The sequence below is a fragment of the Physeter macrocephalus genome, chromosome 15 (genome assembly GCF_002837175.3).
Source record: "Physeter macrocephalus isolate SW-GA chromosome 15, ASM283717v5, whole genome shotgun sequence".
NCBI lineage: Eukaryota > Metazoa > Chordata > Mammalia > Artiodactyla > Physeteridae > Physeter > Physeter macrocephalus.
Genome location: NC_041228.1, coordinates 38,809,097 through 38,828,580, shown reverse-complemented (window position 1 = coordinate 38,828,580; position 19,484 = coordinate 38,809,097). Strand labels below are relative to the sequence as shown.

Below are 19,484 nucleotides of genomic sequence, written 5' to 3'. Positions count from 1 at the left end.
TGTATAGCACAGGGAACTATACTCAATATCTTGTAATAACCTATAATGGAAAAGAATATGAAAAAGAATGTGTGTGTGTGTGTGTGTGTGTGTGTGTATCTCACTTTGCTGTACACCTGAAACTAATGTAACATTGTAAATTAACTATACTTCAATTTTAAAAACCACTATATATAAAATAGATGGGCAACAAGGACCTACTGTGTAGCACAGGGAACAGTATTCAGTATCTTGTGGTAAACCATAATGGAAAAGAATATGAGAAAGAATATATATATTACTGAATCACTTTTCTGTATACCAGAAACTAATGCAACATTCTAAATCATCTATGCTTCAATTAAAAGTAAATTAAATTAAATTAAATTAAAAAGAAAGTCTAATTCTTCTGTCTTCTCATGCTTCATGAATCCCTGTCAATAATTAGCAATTTAACAGGCGTCACTTTTCCTAAAGGTCATCTTTGCCAATTCTCTTTCCCCCAGCTGGGTTCTCTGGATGGCCCTTGATAAGTACATGTGAGAAGGTGTCATTCCTCTTGTCATATCTGCAGGGCTTGTTTACCTTACTCAGCCACGAATGACACTTGGGTCTTAGGAAACAGCCCCAGGTGTGTCCCGAAGCTTCGCAGGGCATGCCCAAACTGAAGGGTTCCCCACTGTTTCCACACATTGTCGGGGTTATCGCTGCAGAACGCAGACCTTCAGCTTGAGTTCACAGCTACATTTTGTCTCGCTAACCATGAAACAACACGATTCTGTCCTGCTTCCCCTTCATTTGGCAATTGCCATGTTATGGGAGCCAGCATTACTATCTGAAAAGTCATGTCCTTCTCTCACACTCAGACCCCCAGATACATGTAGCTACCTTGAGAGATGCATGAGCTAACTGAAAGATAGAGAATCTCCAAGGGTAAAATTTACAGAGGAGAGTTAGTGCCTGACACCAACACACTTTACTCTGACTCTTGAGCCAGTCCGAGTCCTTTTTTCCACGTGTTTCTGTTTGTCCATAAAGCAAAGGGAAACCTGATGAGTAATGGAGAAGCTGAGAGTCTATTCAAAGCCTTCTACCCACAGCATGAGAGGAGGTGCTTGGTGACACCAATGTTAAAAGCGAGTCCTAAATTGGCATCTGGCCAAAGACTGTCACTGTCATTGTGAGATGATCTTCTTACTGGTCACTTAAGACTGGCAGTGTATTTGGTTTCACGAACTCCAAATCAAGATGAGCAGTTTCTCAATTATTTTCCCGCAGTAAACAAACACGTCTCTGGGAAAAAAAAAAAAAATTAAAGATTTGTGTGGATGAAGAAATGTCCCTGGGCAGGAAAGCACAAACAGATCATGCTTATATGACGCTGAATAAACGGTCAGAAAGGACCAAATCTATTTGGAGTGATGACTAGTCGTCTGTTGTCAGACTGCCTGAAACAGCTGAATAAAGTGGGATTTTTACCCTGTAAGTGATTCTGGCCCATTAAAAACATGACTCGTTTTGCCTCTCTGTAGCCTCTTCTTCCAAGTTCTGCTTACGTGGCCCACCCTAGACTATTAGACATTCATTATTCTATCAGTTTATTCCAAAAACATTTACTGAGCACTTATTCCATTCATAGCACTGCATGGGACTCAGCAGAAATGTAGAGGTAAAAAAGCTAGCCTGTACTTTCAAAGACGTTAGAGCAACCAGAGAGATATACAAGTGGACAAATAACTAAAAGACAAGAAAGAAGGTTATCATTGTCATTAAAGAGCTACAAGAAAGAACGAAGGAAGCAGTTAGCTCTGACTTAATGATGCCTGTTTTGACCTAAACCGTGTTAAAGTTAGTTGCCTACCAGGGGCACTGTGATTTTGCAAGAGGGAGTTACAGTATATGCTATGTCCCCGCAACTCATGTTCATGTCATACGGTGCCTTCATTTAAGGCAAACTGCTGAACCTCTCCCCGCACTCAATTTGTAAAATGCTGGGGAAAGACGTCTATTGTGCAGAGGAGGCTGTGTTTGGAAAGGGAGGCTGGGGTGTGATGGGAAGGGGCCTGGAAATTCCCTGCTCCAAGGAAACTGGCTTAGCCTTCTTGGCTACACTGGGTTTTTCTGAGGCAAAAATAGTTGTCAGGTTGGGGCCTGCTGGCGTGATTCACATGAGGCAGAATTGGTTCCTCAGGGGTTTAACCCAGCCTGGCTGCAGCTGGAGGGCCCCTCTCAAGACCCTTTGTTTTCTTTAGCCAGTAAGTGTGTCTACCCACATGTCAATGGGCCCAGAACAAATGTTTCAAGCCAAAATTTACTAACAACGAATTGCAAAGGCAAAACTACCATGTCCTATGCTAAAGAATTCATCTGTAAAGGACATGTTTCCCATCTGAAAATCCAAACAAGCAGATCACAAATGTGAACAAAAACAGTTCAGGGGAGAAACAAGGCATTCTACCCCTTTGACAGAATATATGTCCCAGATAATAAAAAGTAAAAATTTTCAGAATATTGCTTTTTATATGAAATTAGTTCATGAATTTTATTTACAATGCAAACATATTTTCTAAATCTTGAGTTTTGTCAAAACATGCCTGGTTGAGTAATAGGCCACTTAAGAAGAATGACCATCATGGGCTGGTTTCCACCAGCGTTCCTGAGAGTAATGTTTGCATCCTGTTTGCAGTCTTCCAAGTACTTTTGTATCTATGACCTTGCTTAATCCTCACAGCGAGACTATAAGAAAATTCAGACAACTATTTTACTTTCACTTGTTGCGTGAGAAAACCAAGGTCTGGGCACAGCAAGCATGGCCCGTCAGCCTCAGAGCGGCCCTAACTCTCTAGCTCAGCATCCTTTCCATTCCCCTACACTATTTCCTGGGACAAGTGCCAGCTGCTTATAGTACCAGCTATCCCAGGGGGACAAGGCATCTCTCAACTGTCTCATTAATTCAGTTATTTATGCATTCATTTAATAAACCCTCACTGAGTGTTGCTGGGCACAGGAGATAAAGTGGTGACACAATACAGCCCCAGCCTCACCCAGTTCAGAATCAACTGCAGAAGACACACAACTAAACAAACCTTAATCATAGAGTATAATGACACAATGACAGGGCAGCCAGGAACTCACTGCCTTAAACTCACTGCCCCGTTGTGTGTAGCATTCAGCTGTCTCTGGGCTTTGCTGCCTTTCAGAAAATAATAACAACAACCATTTACGAAGTACCTACTATGTGCCAGGCACTGCATTTGGCCTAGATACATTCTCTCATTGAATTCTTGCTGCAACTCCTGCAAGTAGGTATTGGGATTCCATTTTATAGAGGAGGACACCGGAACTCCAGGAAAGTAACTTGATGTATTGATATTTGTTCTGGATAGCCGCATAAAAAATACCCCCCAAATCTGGTGGCTGAAAACAACCACATGTATTATCTCACAGCTTCCGAGTCAGGACTCTCAGCATGTCCCCGGGGTCCTCTGGCTCAGGGTCCCCACAAGGCTTCAGTCAAGGTATCAGCTGAAGCCCCAGTCATGGCAGAGCTCCACGAGGGAAGAATCTCACAGCTCACTCACAGGGTTGCTTGGGGCTTCAGTTCCTGGTGGGCTGTTGGACTGAGGGCCCCATTCCACATCAGTTGGCTGGAGGCCACCCCCAGTCCCCTGTCACATGAGTCTCTCCATAAAGCAGCTCGTGACACGGCAGCAGGCTTCATCAGAGTCAGAGCTAAGGAGGGGGCCAGCACAACAGAAGTCACTGTCTTTTACAAGCTAATCTCCAAAGTGACGTCACTTTTGCCGGATTCTATTCATTCGGGTCACCAGCTCCAGGCCACCCACACAGAAAAGGAGGGAGTTGCACAAGGGAGGACATCCAGGAGGCGGGAGTCATTTTAGAACGAGCTTACCATGCTTACCAACAGTTAATTTCTTGTATATCCAGAGCCCAAATCCATGTCTGTCTGACTTATACAGTTCACGCTCAATGCACCACCTGGTACAGCCTCACAGGTTTCCAACACGTACATAGTTAATCATATTACAGTTTTCAAAGCATTAGTACACATGTGATTTGTTTCATTCAAGATACGCACAGGCAGATATTTTAATTTTCATTCTATAAAGGAGAAAACTGAAATTCATAGAGTATAAATGACTCATGGCTTTGTGTAAGTCGTTATAATTTTTAGTGTCAACATTTAATGACATTCTAGTGTTGGAGTTTAAATGATTTTCCCAAGCTCACCCCAGATGGAGCCTGGATTCTGGTTTTCTGCCTGCAAATCCCAAGATGCCCAATGCTGTGATTATCCTTTTTACTGACTTCCACCTATTTCTATTTCTACTTCTACAAAGTCCTCAGTTGCAGCTCCTTACCCCCACTCATCTGTGGGAGGCATTGTCAGAAGATCTTAAGGCCTCCTAGATCCCATCAGAGGGGTCCTCAGCCCCCATCCCCCAGGTTCCCAGTGTGACTGCAGCACCAAGGCCACCAGGACGGTAAGATTGGGGATGGGGCGAGAAGAGAAGCTCCCAGAACTTTAGAATGGTCCCTGTGTTGGAGGCACATCTCACTGCCCCACCCATGGGTCACAAGGTGGCTTTTGAAAACAGTTAGAAGCGGAAACGTGTCTACCCAATACTCAAAGCAAGCATCAATCTTACATTCATTCTTATGCAGATAGCTTTTGGCCAACCACTAAGAACCCCCCCATTATGTTTCAAACCCACACTCTGTCGCTCGGTTAACATAACAGCCCCCTTACTAAGTGGTTTCCTTGCCCTAGTTTCCACCCCTAAATTCATTCTCCATGGCATCCAAAGTAAGCTTTCTGAACTCAGATCTGATATTGAAACTCTTCTGCTTGAAAATTTCAATTCATTCCCATCACTCTCAACATCAAGTGATATTCCTTATCCTAGAAGGCAAGGCCCTGCTGATCAGAATCCTCTCCTTTCCTCGCCAGCCTCGCATGATCATTTCTGCTCCAGCCACACTGACGTGGCACGGCCAGTGTCTCTTGCGTACCGTGCGCTCTCTCATTTTCTGACCGTTCCTGCCCCCATCCTCTTCCACCCTTTACCTAGTCAAGACTTCCAACTCATCCCTCATATGGCCATTCTTCACGAAGCTTTCCCTGACTGCTTCCAAGTCTGAATTCGGTATCCTTCCTTTGTCATCTCAAGGTGTGCTATGGCTTGTGCCTGTCAGTTGTGTTGTTATTGTGTCAGTGCCGGGAGGACAGAGCCTGGATTTGCCTTGTCTTTTATATCCACCGCGGCCAGCATAGCATCAGAACCCATAGTAGTGACTTAAAAATTTTTTGAAAGAATGAGTGAATGAATGTGCCCCCTGCTCCCATGTTCCCAGGATTAAAGGTCTCCAGCTGCTTACTCATCACCCCACAGGTCACCGAGGTTCATTTGGTCCCGATGCCTTCAAGGACATTGTCCAGTTATTGGTGGGGACCTCCCACAACTTGAGGCAACCTATTCATTCATTTGTTCCATCAACAAACATTTGTGCCAGGTATGTTCTGGGTGCTGGAATAGAGTCAAAGATGAGTTCAGCACATAAAAATTCAGACCAAAGTGAGTTCTTAGTCTGGTGTCTGGAGCTTATTCTATTTCAGACAGTTCCTCAGGGAAATAATTGGCTCATGTTTATAAAGTACCTTAATAAAGACACTACCTTGGTATTACTATTCTTTCTCAAATACATCTGGTCTTTAGTCACTGTAACATTACCAGCCTGTGCTAAAATAGCATCATCTTCTACTGTTCCATTTTGTTTTATTGCTTAAGTTTCGGAGTATGTGGCCTGTAGCTAGCAATACCCCCTCTGAACTGATGACAGCATACACACCAGCTGCAACGTTATCGTTTGGAATTGCTTTTGAGATGGTAATAACTTTAGGGGTTAATAATGTTACTGGTAAAAAGTAATACAGGTCAGTAATATAGTCAGTAATATACTTTAACATTTTTTGACCCTTCCTCCATTCCCTTCTTGTTAAAATATAAAAAATAAATATTCTTCTCAGAGGCTTAGGGGTTTGTGAGCTTCTACAGGATTTTAAGCCATCTTCATTAGAGTTTATACAGTTTATTCTCTACTCTGCCTCAGCCCGTGGGAGCAGAGGAAATGTCCCAGCAAAACAAGACTGACTTTTTCTCCTCCAACAGATACATTAATTTATTCAAGTATTTATTTATTCTCTTGCTAGTTCTAATACTAACAATAGCAGTAATTACATAACACTGATTCAGTAGAGTTGGCTCCCACATCCCTTGATGCAGAAACCACAGATACGGAGGGATGACCGTACTACATCATTTTACGTAACAGACTTGAGCATCCATGGATTTTGGTGTCCAAGGGGGGTCCTGGAACCAATTCCTTGAGAGACCAAGGGACGAGTGTACTTACTATCTGCCAGGTGCTGCATTAAAAGCTTTACATTTACTAGCCACAGCAGCCTTTAAAAACTGGTGCTCTTGTAAATCCCGTTTTACATATGAGAATGCTGAGACTGAACAAGGTCAGATAAGTTACCCAGAGTCACAAAAGTCCTAAATGGCAGGGCAGCAGTTCAACTTCAGATTATTCTGATCCAAGAGCTCACATTTTTAACCAGTGCACCCTTCTCAATTTCCTTTATTTCAGAAATATCTGAGGTGACTTAGAGTAACACATTCCGTACACGAGATAACCAATCAGTGAAGTAAAGAGATAAAGAGGAAACTTAAGGTAGAAACAAATAAGCTGAAGTTGGAATTAGCATATAAAATATACACCCATAGAGTCCTGTGTACTTTGGAGAAGAAAGCAGCAAATTGGGCTCTACATTTGTCAGTCAAAGAGGGACGTGTATTCATTTACATACTTTACAGTATTCGTAAAATGAAAAACAAACTAGGTGCTTGGCGGGGGAAAAAGTCTCTATCCTGCTACTGAGACTTACAGAAAATTTCTCACTTGAGTCTCTTAAAAAGGACTGTGTGATGTAATGATAGACAGACTGTCGCCTGCCACAGCATCCAGGCAACGGTTCTGTGAGGCCGGTTCATAGATCCGTTTATAATACATCTCAGTGCAGTGAAACAGCTTAACCTCAAAGCCCAGGTGAAAAGAGCCAAGTCCAGATTTTACAGCTTTCCAACGGCCCGGCTCCCAGGAGGCAGGACTCCATAAACACATTCTCTAACACCAAGGGTGCAGGCATGTCACAGCATCCGCTAAAGGCAAGCCCATGTCCTTCCATTGGGTGTGTATGTATTGGCACGCTTCTATGGAGAACAAGAAGCATTCTGAGGATGGACACCTGGTACATGCATCCCATCCCACCCCTGTGCAGAGCCAGACACAGGAGACCCCCAGAGTACGGCTCAGATTCTCTCTGAAAATGATTTCGGGTACATCAGGGTAACATGGGTGACTGAGCCCCCAAAACCTTACTCCATAGAGTGTAGTTGTGAACATTTCAGCCTAGAAGAAAAACTTCAATCAGCTGTTAAACTCCAGGCACAGTCATTTTTTTAAAAAACCAATAAATACACTGATTAAAGCAGATCTTGAACATCTAAGTTTAAGCAATGTCACTTCCTGGCAAACTCTCCAAGTTAAACCGGTAACTAAATACATTGACTTGTTGTAGAGGGCTGTCAGGACAAGTTAGTTAGATGCTGGAAGATATTTAAGATAAGGTCAGTGAGACTCAATCCCAGCATCTTGAATAATTTTTTCCCACCTGCTTTGAAAGCAGCTGCCATGATCCAGGACTGGCATCCTAGAGGCTTAGAGCCGATTTTACCACCTGAACAGGACAGCCTCATCCCTGGGCACAGGCAGGCATCTACCTACACCCTCAGTGGGAGTAGGGGGCAGGCTGTGCTGTTGGGTTTTAAAGTACTGAGTGGCCTCGGAACTCTTTGGTCCTATACCCAATCAGTAAAGTATTTTATATTTTATTTATATATAGTACCTACGTGTGTATGTAGGTATATGGTACTAGATTATATGTAACAATTACTGTAGGTTATATGTATCAATTACCATACTAATGTTCTACAAGCAACAGAAAACATTCATTAAAAGAGACATTAGACAATCCCACTCCTGGGCATATATCCAGAAAAAACTCTAATTCAAAAAGATACATGGACCCCAAGGTTCACAGTAGCACTATTCACAATAGCCAAGACACAGAAGCAACCTAAGTGTCCATCAACAGATGAATGGATAAAGATGTGGTATATATCCACAATGGATTACTACTCAGCCATAAAAAAGAATGAAATAATGCCATTTTCAGCAACATGGATGGACCTAGAGATTATCATACTAAGTAAAGTAAGTCAGACAAAGACAAATAACATGATATCACTTATATATAGAATCTGAAAAAAAAAGATGCAAATGAACTTATTTACAGAACAGAAATAGACTCACAGACATTGAAAACAAACTTATGTTTACCAAAGGGGAAAGGGGGAGAGAGGGAGGGATAAATTAGGAGTTTGGGATTAAAATATATACACTACTATATATGGAGTAGATAACCAACAGGGACCTATTGTATAGCACAGGGAACTATACTCAATATCTTGTAATAACATCAAATGGAAAAGAATCTAATAAAGAATACATATGTATGTATAACTAAATCACTTCACTGTACACATGAAACAAACACAACATTATAAATCAACTCTATTTCAATAAAAATTTTTTAAAAAACAGAGACGTTGGGAGGAATGAGATACAAAATGAGTAGAGACAAAAGTTCTCCAGAAGTTCTAATATTTTCTCCCCATCCCCCATTATATAGTCTCACACACTCCTCTTTAGGGGCCACCATCTAAGAGTAAGGAGCTAGGCCTTCGCTGGACTGATTCTTGGCACCTCAGGCAAGGTTTCCATGGTCCACCCCTGGCCCGTCTCCCAAGCCTCATCCCTATTAGGGCTCTCTACCCACACTCAATTCTCCACATGGGTACCCACAGCGTTTCCTACATGCACAATGCACTCTGTATTTTTGGGGCGAGATCATGTCATCCTTTCAGTCCAAATGCCTTTCCCTCTTTCTCCAGTTATCACACTTTCAAGATCAAGCTCAAGTTCCATCTCCACCCTGTAATTTACCTAGATCCCTTCTCAAATAGGAATCACTTTCTTCCATAATAATAATTCCCACAATTATCCTTTCTATTCTCCCTAATATTGCTGCAAAATATTATTATCTGTTTTGCAGATGGGGAAACTGAGATTTACGGAGGTTGCATAATCCACCCAAGATCACATCCCTAGTGACTGACAGGAACAGCATTTGAATTACAAAGCTTTCTCTCCTTCATGCACTGGCATCCCATGATAGAAAGTGTATTTTACATATATTCTCTTGTTGCATCTTCAATTAGCCCTGGGAGGACATGCCATCATCCCTAGATTGGAGCTAAGAAAACAGAGCCTCAGAGAGGTAAAGTGATTTGCTTAAGGTCACACAGCTAGCAAACAGCAGTAATGGTTTCAACCCAGATCAATCTTTCTGCTTTGCCTTGCAGGTACATCCATTCTTCTCACTACTTGTTACTTCCACCTCACTTTATCTTTCAGTTATTTTGCCTCAGATTAAATATCAATCTCAGTATTTCTTTCCTTCATTGTTCACAGGACAGAAAATGTGTTTTACTCAACTCTCTGGTGGCCAAGACCTACACATAGAAAGTATGTTTGTAAATATTAAATGAAACCCTACAGGCAGAATAACTGCAAAGAAATCTCAAGTCACTGTACTGCCCCATCTCCAGAGCTTCTGCACCTATTGGCTGTCAAGAGAGGATTCAAAGAATATGAAAAGGAAATTGGAAAAGGTGGAAGAGAGTACCACCTCCTGCTATCCCCTAAAAGATCATCTTTAAACCATGGTTGTCCTTGGAAACTGGTAAGAGACCTTTTCCTGTCAGCTGTGAGAAGAGTGCTGGAACATCTCCTGTAAGATGCCAGAGGTTCAGGTAGCCATCCAGACAGCAACACATGCCTGGGGACAAGGAGAGAAGTTACTGATACTACAGTGTCCAGGGGATGGTCAATAACAATCCTCTTCTCTCCAACACTCCTATCTTTGGTGGGATTTTAGGGGACAACACACACGGCTAAGGAGAAACATGGTGTAATTCAGTCTATTTTGCAAGTATCTAAAAGCCCTAGTGTAGGGGTCGAATAGTGGCTCCCCAAAGATATCAGATTCTAATCCCTGCAACCTGTGAATGTTATTTTATATGGTAAACTCTTTGCAGATGTGACTACATTAAAGATCTTAATGTGGTTAAGAGTATCCTGGATTATCCAGGTGGGCCCTGAATATGACCCTATATATATAGCTATATAGATAGATAGTATACTGATATATATCTATATAGACATATGGAGAGATATATATCTTTATATAATATCTTTATAGTTTCCTTGCACATATCTAGATAGATAGATAGATATGAAGCTGCCCTGAAAATTATGCGCACACACACACACACACACACACACACACACACACACACACGATGGAATATTACTCAGCCATACAAAAGAACAAAATTTTTCCATTTGCAACAACATGGGTGGACCTGGAGGGTATTATGCTTAGTGAAGTAAGTCAGAGAAAGACAAATACTGTATGTTTTCCATTTACACATGAAATCTAAAAAATAAACGAACAAAAATAAAAAAACAGAAACAGATGCACAGATACAGAGGACAAGCTAGTGGTTACCAGAAGGGAGAGGGGTGGGGGAGGGGTGAAATAGTGAAGAGGATTAAGTTATAAAATAAATAAGTCACAGCAATGTAATATACAGCACAGAGAACATAGTCAATATTCTATAATGACTTCGTATGTGTGTAATCTGTAAAAATATTGGATCACTATTTTGTAAACCTGAAACTAATATAATATACATCAACTATACTTCATTAAAAACAAACTCCCATATCCCAATAATTCAATTAAACATGAATGTCGGTACTGCTGTGAAGGTACTCTGCAGATAGAATTAAGAGTAGTAATCAACTGATCTTCAAATAGGGAGAGTATCCTGGATTATCTAGGTGGACCCAATGTAGTCACTTCTGCCCTTAAAAGGAGAAGAGTCAGAGAGATACTGCAGGAGAGATGGGGCGGAAGGGAAAGTCAGAGAGCTTCAGAGTGTGAGAAGGACTTAGGCCACCACTGCGGGCTTTGAAAGGGTCCATGAACCAAGGAATGTGAGTAGCCTCTACAGTATAAGAATAACTCCCGGCTGGCAAGGAGTCAGCCACTGACTGACTGATTCCCATTCTACCCATTCTCCCTGAGTTACTACTCATGGCTTCAATTTGCATCTATAGTCTACTAAATCCCTAAGCCATAACTCTACATCAGATGTCTTTGCGGAGTTCCAAACCCGTAGATCCAGCTGTCTACTCAATATCTCCATTCCTATGTCATCTGAAACTCAACATGGCCAAATATGAAATCATTTTCTTCCCCTAAAGCTGCTCCTACCTCTGAGATCTCTGTGAGAAATGGTGTCACAGTCATACGGCTGCCAGAGTCTAAACCTGATCCTCATCTCCTCCCTCTTCCTCAGTCCCCAAGCCCCAAATCCTGTCTGTTCCAGCTCCTAATCTTCTCTCACCCAGCTACTTCTCTCCATTTCCCAGTACAAGTCACTGTTATCTCTCATCCATGCTACTGCAAAAACTCCTGACTTGGTAGTCCATTAGGAGTAGTAGTCCATTCTCCTAGCTGCAGCCAAAAGATCATTCCTAAGATAAAATCTCTATCTGTGAGGAGAATATAACAAAGTGGATATGACTGGAGACCAGTTACCACTCTGAAGGATGAGGTCAAGGATATCATCCATAACTAGGGCAAAAAGATAAGTAGAAAAATAAGAGGGAAAAAATAAGAGACATGGAGAACCACATTATGAGGCCCAATATCACCTATGAAAAGAGGGAGTGTCCGTCAACAGATGAATGGATAAAGCCAATGTGGTATGTACTATACATACAAGGAATACTGTCCAGCCTTAAAAAGAAGGAAATCCTACCATCTGCAACAACATGGATGAACCAAGACGACATTATGCTAAGTGAAATAAGACAGTCACAGAAGGACAAATACTGCATGATTCTATTTTGTGGACTCTAAAATAGACAGGCTCATAGCAGCGGAGAGTAAAATAGTGGCTGCCAGGAGCTGGGGGGAGGGGAAAATGGAGAATTGTTGCTCAATAGGTATAAACTTTCAGTTATACAAGATGAATAATTATAGATATATGCTATACAACATAGTGCCTTTAGTTAACTACACAGTATTATAAACTTTAAAATGTTAAGAGGACAGATAAGATGTTAAGCGTTCTTACCACCAAAAAGCCCAAAAAAACCCAAAAGAAATTTTGGAGGTGATGGGTACGTTCAGTACCTTGGTTGTGGTGATGGTATCATGGGTATATGCATACATCCAAGTACATAAAAATATAAACATTAAATATGTGCAATTTTTATATATCAGTTATACTTCAATCAAGTTTTAAAAATAAAAATTAAAAGGTGAGAATAGGATATCCCAAAGTTCTAGAAAGCAATTTCCAAGTGCCCAAGAGTATTAATGAAAAAGACCTCTGCCCAAGCATAACCTAATAAAATTTTTCATTGGTAAGACTGGATGCCTAAAGACAAAGGAGAAATATATAAAACTTTCTAATGGAAAATTATTTTATTTTATTTTTTAAATATTTTTAAAATTTATTTATTTTTATTTATTTTTGGCCGTGTTGGGTCTTTGTTGCTGCACGTGGGCTTTCTCTAGTTGCGGCGAGCAGGGGCTCTTCTTCATTGTGGTGCGCACCCTTCTCATTGCAGTGGCTCCTCTTGTTGTGGAGCACAGGCTCTAGGCGCGCAGGCTCAGTAGTTGTGGCTCACGGGTTCTAGAGCACAGGCTCAGTAGTTGTGGTGCATGGGCTTAGTTGCTCTGCGACACGTGGGATCTTCCCAGACCAGGGATCGAACCCGTGTCCCCTGCATTGACAGGTGGATTCTTAACCACTGTGCCACTAGGGAAGTCCCCTGGAAAATTATTTTAAATGTAGAATCATATTCTCAGCGAAACTAACTTCATATGAGAAGGCAAAATAAAGATTTTTTCAGATATACGTAAAGAGTTCCAACTCTCTAAATGAATTGTCTGTGATGTACGCTGAGCAAGTATCTCAACTGGCCTCCTGCAAATCAAAAAGTCAAGTTGCCTCTGACAGATCTGATCCAAGCAAAACAAAATTCATCCTACAACAACTGGTAAACAAAGAAACCAGGGGAACTTGTAGTTAAATCTAAATAAGTTGGTACATGTTTTACAGTTAACCAAATTTTAGAATTTCGCTGTCTCTGGGATAGATTATACTTTGATTCTTTGAATCATGAGATAAATTTCAGAACGTCAAGAGACAGGCTGATTTCACAGCCCTTTATCCACTGTTGTATGTAATGCTTAAAAGATATTTAGATACTGCCCACATTGATTTCAGCCCTCTGCTCAAACAATGAAAATACCAATTTTGCAAACAGTCCCAGGACCCAGATCTGGGTTGCTTGCACAGTGCTTAAGGGTGGAGTATGCAAGAAATGCCAAGAGTGTAATGCCAAGCCCTCCAGGGAATTTTCAGGTTATAATTCCAGCAAGCAGAGTATAGAGCTATGGTGAAATTTACTTAAAACCACCACCCATGGGGAAATCCATTATGCATTCTGGCCATGACAAAATCCCTTACAACTTTCTTCTGATACAAACAAAAGAGCAAGCAATCAAGAATCCTAAATTAAAAGCTTCAAGCAAATATTTTTTCTCCCTTTTTGCAGATACTGCAAGATAGGGGCAGTGAGCCTTTGGCCCATATTGCTGAAAAACAATGGCCACAATTAACATTTTCTGTCTATTGCAGGGTTTTGTTTTATTATTAGCTGTAGGCAAGGTTATACCAAAGGCTGCCTAGACTACCTTAGTGACACACTAGAAGCCTTTTTAAAGTTATGAACTCATACTGATGTTTCAATTTAACTCTAGTTTTATTAACTCTTTTCTCACCTGATTTTATATAACCATTTCTTGATTCATTTTTTCTCTAAAATGCCAGCTTTTCTCCTATCTTCTGTATACAACACATTCTTACCAATTTTAATACTCTCTTATTATATATTGTCATATATATATCCTATATATTGTTACCAGGGGTTTAAATTATAATATTCTTCAAAACTTTAAAAATATTAATTTTTTCCATAAAATAAGTAACAAAATCACTAAGACATTAATAAAACATATTAGAAATTCGCAATTAAAGAAAAGAATCTCTGAGGTAGGGTGGATAATACCCTCCTAAATTATCTACATATTAATCTCCAGAACCTGTAAATATGTTACTTTGTATGGCTAAGAGCACTTTGCAGAAGTGATTAAATTAATGATCTTGAGATGAGGGGATTATCCTGGATTATCCAGGTGGGCCCAATGATGTAATCACAAATATTCTTGTAAGAAGGAAGCAGAGGGAGATAACTACTACAGAAGAGAAGGCAATGTGATGACAAAGGTGGAGATTGGAGTGATGAGTTTTGAAGAAGAAGGAAGAGCCACAACCAAGAACACAGGCAGCAACCAGAAGATGGAAAAGGCAAGCAAACTGATTCTCCCCTCAGGCGTCCAGAAGGAACCAGCCATGCCAACACCTTGACATAAGCCTAGTGAAACTGATTCCATACTCTGACCTCCAGAACTGGAGGAGAAAAATTTTGTGTTAAGCCACTAAATTTGTGGTAATTTATTACAACATCAATAAGAAACTAATACCATCTCCCACCAAAAGAAAATGTTTTTAACCTGGAAATTGAAAAGCATTCAAAAAAACTATTTAATTAGAAGAGTAATTATAAACTATTTAGAAAGGAATGAGTGTACTACATACTGAAGGCTAAGATATTTGGCCACAGTGGTAGCAAAAGGAAAAATGTATAACCTCATAGGCATTTATTAGAAAACAGAATAATTAAAAGTAAATTTAGTGTTCAATTCTAGAAGCTAAATAAAAAAAACAAAAGAATAAACCCAAATAAAAAGAAGTAACTAATAACCAAAAGGCAGACATTAATGCATTAGAATACAAAATAAAAAACAGCAGACAAACACTAAAACTAAAAGTTGGTTCTTTAGAAAGATCGATAAAATAAACTTTGGCAAGTCTTGTTAAGAAAGAAGAGAGGAGACAAAAAACAATGTTAGAAATTCAGAAGATAATAGAACCATAGATACAGAAAAGACTATTTTAAACATGAAAAATATTCTATACAACTTTATACCAATAAATTTGAATGTTTACACGAATTGCATGTTTTTCTATGAATATCTATGACTCCAGAAGAAACAGGAAAACAGTGGAATGATAACCAGTTAAATTTTTTTAATTGTCAAAGATATATCCTGAAAATGATAGTAAGCTCAGATGATTTTAATGGCAAATTCTAGCAAGCACACAAACCCTGTGTTATGTAAAATAACACAGATCATGGGAGGCATATGAGGCTGGCATAACCCTGAAACCAAGATGGAAAAGATAAAATAAATCTAGGAAACTATAGGCTAATCTTTCTTAGGAAAAAAAACATAAAAGTCACAAATAAAAAAGCAGCAAATGGAATACAGTAGTAACTTTTTAGAATATACAGCATGGTCAAGTTGAGTTTATCATAATTATGCAAGAACGTCTCAGTAATAATATACCTATTAATTTAATTCAACACATTATCAAGTTACAGATGAAAAATAATAAAATCCAACATATTCTAAAAGAACACTGGATTTAAAACAAAAAACAAAACAAAAAAAAACCTTATCCTGATTTGCAAACCTTAGCAAGCTAAGACTAGAAGCAAACTTACTTAATACAATAAAATTATCTGAAATCGCTAACAAACCTATATTAAAACCATTCCAATTAAAATCAGGTATAAGACAAAGAAGTCTACTATCGTCATTCTGTAGGAGATCTAGTCAATCCAATAAGACAAGAAAAAGAAACAAGAGGTATTATTTGCAAGATTTGAAAGTACCAAAAGAGCTGCATTCAACACCTGATCTATGGAAAGCTTACAAAGGAAGAGGGAGAAGATGGGACAAAGAGCCAAAACCAGGTCAAGACATAGAATGTGGGGCAATGCTATTTTGAGGATGCTAGATAAGCTCAAGGCAGTAGTTCCTAGGTCAGGTAAATTAGTATGTTAGAGTCTTATCCTTTCCCCCGCTTCTTTTGTTTCTCTATATCATTCAAATGTGAGGTTTTGGAGGGAATCTATCATACACACATACACACCCATAGAAACAAATGTCATTATTTGTATTGGATAATGATACCTTCTAAGAAATACCAAGATAACTTTATTAATGAAAACTAGTAATGGATTCATCAAAGGAGCTGAATACATGATCAACAAAACCAATCTTTTTCCAAAATTAATCAATTAGAAAATTTCATAAGAAGGGGGACCCCATTCACTATCACAGCATAAAAATATCTAGGGGGGAAAGTTATAGACAATACTCAGAAAAAAATATGGAGAAAATACATTGAAGGATATTTTTTTAAAGACCAGACTAAATAGCTATCCATGTTCCTGAATTGAAATGTTTATTATTATAAGGACTCTAATTCCCTCTAAATAAAATATAAATCAATATAATTATGATCAAAATTCCAAAAGAACTTTTAAGCTATTTAACAAGTTGATTCTAAAATTTCATCTGGAATAAAGAACACATTAGAATACCCAAGTAAATTTTGAAAAAGAACAATGAAGAGGAATGTGCTCTATGAGCTTTCAAATCATGTTATAAAGATAATATAATTTAAAGTGGGATATTGGAGCAAGAATAGATAAATAGATCAAAGAAAATAGAGAGTACAGACACAGTCTAATGTACACATGGAAATTTAGTATATAATAAAGGGCGATTGTTGTTTTTCCAAATCTTTGGTGAAATAAAAATGGTATGTAGGGCTTCCCTGGTGGCGCAGTGGTTGAGAGTCCGCCTGCCGACGCAGGGGACACAGGTTCGTGCCCTGGTCCGGGAGGATCCCACATGCCGCGGAGCGGCTGGGCCCGTGAGCCATGGCCGAAAAAAAAAAAAAAAAAAAAAAAAAAAGGTATGTAACTACCCATTCAAAAACAAACTTATATCCCTGTATAACACGATTTACAAAAACTAAATCTAGATATATTGAAGAATTAAACATAAGAAACAAAACCATAAAATTTTTAGATAAAAATAGTGGAAAACTCAAAATCCATAAAGGAAAAAATTGAAATATTGAGTATATAAAATTTTTAAATTGCTATGTGGTAAAAGATGTCATAAAAGATTAAAAGCTAATATGAAAAATATGAAAAAAATATTTGCAATAAATATGGAGACTATTTATTAGGATTAATATCGAGACTGTGCAAAGAGATTCTACAAATCAGTAAGACAACAACAGTTTATATTTTAAAAAATAGATCAAGGGATATAAAGAGACATTTCACAGAAGAAAAGATACAAATGGCCAATTAAGACATTAAAAGATGACAAAACTCACTAATGAACAAGAAATCCCAATTTAAAACAACTATGAGATATATTTTTAGCCATTATATTTGCACTAATTCTTAAGTATGAAAATCCAATACTAGGAGAAGTTATGAAAAAGAGCACTCTCATCCACTTTTTATGAGATGGTAAATTAGTAATGCTTTTTGTATCAAAATTAAACTACACCTACTCTTCAACCCAGAATTTCCAATTATAGGTATCTACCTGAGAGACATGCCCACATATGTGCACAGAGACACTTGCTCATTGCAGCATGATTGGTAAGAGAAAATCTTGTGGGAAAAAACCGAATTTTCAATAAAAAGGAAATGGCTGAATAATTTGTGGAAGGGTAATATAAGTAGCTAGGTTTCTAGACCAACTCTTTCACTAAAAACAACTAAAGGCTGGGGGAAATACCAGGAATATCTTAAAGGCAAAGACAGCTGAAAAATAATTAAGAATTACTAACATCAGATCATAACTGAGGATGGGAACCTCAAAAGATAAGCAGAGCACAGAAGTTCACTTTCACCTGAGGGTATTTGCCAAACCTAGTGTACTTGTATTTCATTTTTATAGTCTGAGGAAGGCCAAGACCTACCAAAAGTGGGAGGACTAATAGAAAATTCTCATCCCCTAAAGCTGTATTCTCAGAAGGAGAAAAACAAACAAACAGAATCCTATAAGTTATACCCACAAGCCATTCCTCACTCCAGTTTATTGCCCAAATTCATAGTGTCTGAGGTGGTTTAAAAAAATTCTCAAAATGGGTATTTAGTTTAAGTTTTTCTGAACTTGAACTTGTAATGCTCTCAGATGCATTGCAAAGGCAAATACTCACTGGAAGAATTCACCTTCATTCCTGCCTCAAGAATTTTCATGCGCAAACACACACACACACATACCCGATGAAAGTATTTGAGCTTTTCACAAGAAGTCCTGTCATCAAGTTTGAGAAGCAGCTGAAACAATAGACAGCAAAAACAGACCCCAAAGGAATTTAGATATGTGAATTATCAGTCAAAAACATGTAAAATAGATCTGCTTACTATGACCAAAAAAAGAAAACAGAAGCTTGAAAAATATGTGCAATAAATAAGAAACTATTAAAAAAAAAGACCAAGAAGGGACTTCCCTGTTGGTCCAGTGGTTAAGAATCTGCCTTCCAATGCAGGGGACACGAGTTCTATCCCTGGTCGGGGAACTAAGATCACACATGCCACGGAGCAACTAAGCCCACGTGTCACAATTACTGACCCTGCGCTCTAGAGCCCGAGAGCCACAACTAGAGAAAAGCCCGGGCAGTGCAATGAAGAGCCCACTCGCCTCCACAAAAGATGCCACATGCCGCAACGAAGATCCCGCATGCCACAACTAAGACCCGATGCAGCCAAATAAATAAATAAATGTTTTTTTTAAAAAAGACCAAGTAGATTTTTATAAAATCAAACAGATATAACTAGGCATGAAAAAAATCATAATTAGTATTTAAAGCTCTATAGGTAGATTTAACAGCAGAATAGATTCAACAGAAGATACAATAAACTGGAAGAAAGATTTTAAAAAGTATCCAGAATGAAGAAGTAAAGAGAGAAATATACAGAAAAGATGAGCAAGTTAATAAGAGACACAGAGGATAGATTTAACATATATCTAATGGGAGTTTCAGAAGGAGAGAAGAGAAGGGACAGCAGAGGAAATATTTGAAAAGATAATGGCCAAGAATTTTCCAATAGTCTTACAAGACACCAATCTCTAGACTCAAGACACACAAAGATTGTGAAACAGAAAAAATAAATTCATATACATATACATATATAACCATGAACACAAA

At 38.9% G+C, this 19,484-nt stretch overlaps 2 long non-coding RNA genes across 2 annotated transcripts in view; one reads left to right on the top strand and one right to left on the bottom strand.

Moving 5' to 3' along the window:
* Positions 1-10,348, top strand: part of LOC114487878 (uncharacterized) — a 66,213-nt gene extending 55,865 nt beyond the window's left edge. Inside the window, exon 4 of the long non-coding RNA XR_003683394.1 lies at positions 9,658-10,348. This is a non-coding gene — a long non-coding RNA (uncharacterized lncRNA). The remainder of the gene's footprint in view (positions 1-9,657) is intronic.
* LOC114487879 (uncharacterized) overlaps positions 116-19,484 on the bottom strand; it is a 162,797-nt gene continuing 143,428 nt past the window's right edge. The window contains exon 4 of the long non-coding RNA XR_003683397.2: positions 116-1,272. This is a non-coding gene — a long non-coding RNA (uncharacterized lncRNA). The remainder of the gene's footprint in view (positions 1,273-19,484) is intronic.